This window comes from Myotis davidii, unplaced genomic scaffold (genome assembly GCF_000327345.1).
Source record: "Myotis davidii unplaced genomic scaffold, ASM32734v1 scaffold108, whole genome shotgun sequence".
In the NCBI taxonomy this organism is placed as follows: Eukaryota; Metazoa; Chordata; class Mammalia; order Chiroptera; family Vespertilionidae; genus Myotis; species Myotis davidii.
This window is the reverse complement of record NW_006299260.1, coordinates 2776423-2780695: the sequence shown is the minus strand read 5'-3', so window position 1 is coordinate 2780695 and position 4273 is coordinate 2776423.

The window sequence follows — 4273 nt, the reverse complement described above, 5'->3', positions numbered from 1 at the left end:
TCCGCAGGACCCACAGCCCTTTCTCCTCCCCTTGCACCAACCCGCTATAAAGCCTCTCTCCACACAGAGTTCTCTCTCTCTTCCACTTGCTGCTGTGCCAGTAAGTGGGGGGGCAGGGGAGCCAAACCTAGGTTTGAAATAAATGATTCTTTGCTTTTGCATCGGACTCGATGGCTCCCTGGTGGGCTCTTGGGAATCTTGAAATCTGGGCACAACAGGTTCAAGCTTACAACCACAGCCGTTGGCTATAATTGTGCTGGGAGGGCCCTGCCCTCTAGCTGGGACTTGCACGTGGCAATGAGAGGACCCTCTTCTTTCATTAGTCTTGAGACTTGACCTGGCCAAAACACTATAACAGCGCCCCACACATAGGGGTGCATATATCTTTGGGAATAAATGATTTTGAGTATTTTGGGTATATACCCAGGAGTGGGGATGCTGGGTCACATGGTAGCTCTATTCTTAATTTTTGGAGGAATCGCCAGACTGCTTTCCATAGTGCTTGTACTGTACATTCCCACCAGCAGCGAATGAGGGTTCCCTTTTTTTTCACAACCTCTCCAACACTTGTTATTGCTTGTCTTGTTGAAAATGGCCATTCTGACAGATATAAGGTGGTATCTCATTGTAGTTTTAATTTGCATTTCCCTAATTGCCAGTGAAGTTGAACATCTTTTCATTTACCTATTGGCCGTTTCTATGTCTTCTTGGGAGAAGTGTATTTTCAGGTCCTCTGCCTTCTTTCTGGTTGGATTGTTTATTTGTTTGGTGTTGAGTTTCACCAATTCTTTATATATTTTGGAAGAATGAAACTGGATTAAGGTTTGTCCCCATGTATAAAAATTAATTCAAAATAAATCAAAGACCTAAACATAAGACCCAAAACGATAAGTTACACAGAAGAAAATATAGGTACCAAACTTATGGACCTGGGTGGTAGAGAACATTTTATGGACATGACCCCAAAGGCAAGGGAAGTAAAGGCAAAAGTAACTGAGTGGGACTGTATCAAACTGAAGAGCTTCTGCACAGCAAAAGGAACGGACAACAAAACAAACAAGCAGCCAACCAGATGGGGGATGATATTTGCAAACAGTAGCTCCCACAAGAATTTGTAAAACATGCAATACCTGACCAATACGCCATTAGATCACACAACTGTAAATGTAATGGCCTTCTTCTACCTGTTACAAAAACACACTTCATTTTTCCCCCCATTATTTTAAATTTTATTGGGGTGACAGTAGTCTACATGAACATATAGGTTACATGTGTGGATTACCAATTCACAAAATCTGTATATAGGACCATGAGCCAACCACCCCCCAAAGTCAAATCTCCTGTCACCTCATATTAAGACCCCTTTCTCCCCCAACGCCCTCCCTCTGGCAGCCACCAACTGTTGTTTGTGTTCATAAGTTTCAGTTTTTGAGATGGATACTAGACTTACTAGTAGCAGGGTCATCATTTCATAAGGTATATAAATATCTAATCATTATGTTGTACACCTGAAACTAATATAATAGTGTATGTCAATGTAATTGAAAAATGAAAACAATTTATAAAATAAGACTCTTCTTTGTTCCAAAAGCTCTCATTGGTTTGGCTGAGACTTGCTCCCGTCTGTGTCCTGGTCTGAGGCCCTTACTGCCCTTCTGCTTCCTCCTCACTTTTGTCTCACAGATCTTAAGGCATCCCATCCCTTTTCCTTCTTCGTCCCTTTTAGTGATGGAGCGCTGACAGCTGCAGCACTGTTCTGCAGGAGGCAGTCTCCAATAAATTGTTTCACCCTTTACTTTCTTTCAATGTCTGTTTCCTAGAGGCTTAAAATGGCACAGAAGCCTGGAATGTGTTACAAATATGTGCCTATGTTTTTTAAAGTTTATTTAGCTCCAAGGTAAATTTCAGCTGATGGGCCTATTTTTCCTTCTTTCCGTGACATGTTCCTATTTTATCTCCTCTAATTTTATTTCACTTTTTTTCTCTGAAATCTTTTAAAAAAATATGTTTTTATTGATTTCAGAGAGAGGAAGGGGGAGGGGGAGAGATAGAAACATCAATGATGAGAGAGAATCATCGACTGGCCTCCTGCTCACCCCCTACTGGGGATCTGGCCTGTAACCCCTGCATGTGCCCTGACAAGGAATTGAACCATGACCTCCTGATTGTGTCTTTATTTTATAGCAGATCCCATTAGGCAAAGTAGGGGCAGGATCATGTTGTTTACAGCATTCTTGTGAGTTTCAACCTCACTTAACTACATGCACCCGAACTCTATCACAAGGCACGTGGGGCTACGTGTTTGGACCATAGGTTCAAGCTTATAACCACAGCCGTTGGCTATAATTGTGTTTTTTAAAGTTTATTTAGCTCCAAGGTAAATTTCAGCTAATGGGCCTATTTTTCCTTCTTTCCATGTCATGTTCCTATTTTATCTCCTCTAATTCTATTTCACTTTTTATCTCTGAAATCTTTTTTAAAAAATATATGTTTTTATTGATTTCAGAGAGAGGAAGGGGGAGGGGGAGCGACAGAAACATCAATGATGAGAGAGAATCATCGATTGGCCTCCTGCTCACCCTCTAGTGGGGATCTGGCCTGTAACTCCTGCATGTGCCCTGACAAGGAATTGAACCATGACCTCCTGATTCCTGAGTAATCATTCAACCACTGAGCAACACCAGCTAGACATTTCCCTGAAATCTTGTTTTTTGCTTTGAGGTTTTGTCTGTAAGCATGTTACTACATTAACTTATTATAATTCACAGTGATATATGTGGTGACCAAATTTATCCGTTTAAATCAACATTTTTCTCCAAGAAGAGTTTTCTTCTTCCTTCATTTTCTTTCTAATATTGTTATATAGAACTTTTTGTTTTTTAAATTATTATTCATCTTTGAATAAGGAGTCAGAGAAAAGTTGAGCCATGTTCTAAGCACAAAAGAGTGTTTCCTGGTTCATGTGAAGTTCCTTACAGCACAAGGTTATATGAGTTAGTGACTTGACTCCTTCCTGTCCACTGATTGATAGCTGCAGCACTGTTCACCTGTTTCACTGGCCTTCATTTGGTTCCTGAACATAGGTGTGTCTTGTACATCTACACGGGCAGCTCCTTCCTTTCTTCTTGAACCACAACTAAGTCCAGGGCAGTGCTTACCAATAGATACATTCTGTTTCCATTGCACAAAATAAGGACCAGCTGGCTTTCCCTTCTAGGAGGTGTCATCTACTTTACAATGCTCTCCCAGTCTTTCTTGAAACCTGCACCTGTTTAACATTTAAGATATTTGGAAAGCCACCCTCTCTTATTGTAGTTTGTGTTAATATGATTCAATTTTATCAAATATAAAGATTGCCCTTGTTTTACTTTCTCTTTATTATTTGAGGGTAGTTCCCAAGGAGAGATAGAGGTAGAGCTATTTCAAGATTTTAAAACTAGCCCTGGCCAGTTTGGCTCAGTGGATAGAGCGTTAGCCTATAGGCTGAAGGGTCCTGGGTTCAATTCTGGTTAGGGGCACATGCCTGGGTTGCATGCTCAATCCCCAATAGGGGGACATGCAGGAGGCAGCCGATCAATGATTCTCTCTCATCATTGATGTTTCTATCTCTCTCTCCATCTCCCTTCCTCTGAAGTCAATAAAAATATATTTAAAAAACATATTTTAAAACTAGAAGTTTTTATATTCATATTTTACACATAATGCATTTGGGATAAGATTTTTGAAACAACTAAACAATGTAATTTTCACTCTTTTTAAATCATATTTTTCTGATTTTTTTCCTATACCTTGAACCAATGTATAGAGAAAGAGAAAATATCATCTAGAATATTAGAAAAAAGGACTTCTCAGCTTCATCTCAATTCCAGCTTTTTCAAGGCTCTAGTGAGACAAGAGTCCATACATATTCATTGTTTTAAAAGAAAATAAACGAATCTATAATAATAAAAGCATAATATGCTAATTAGACTGGACAGCCAAACGACCTTCTGGACATCATTCCCAATGTCCTTCCTGATGTCCTCCTGGCAGAAATTATACCTATTTTTTGGTCAGATCAGCAACAATATATATTTTTATGTGCCACAAAATTTAATAATTAGTTTATATTTGCCATGAGATAAAAAAAATAAACAAACAGTTAAAAATCACTTCTCTAAGGGAAAAGAGGTCAGTGCCCTGACTAATAGTTGGGTATTGCATGTTTTACAAGTTTTGAGGCACACCAGTTGAAAATGCTGCTATATCGGGATAATCACTTACTAAGTTTTGT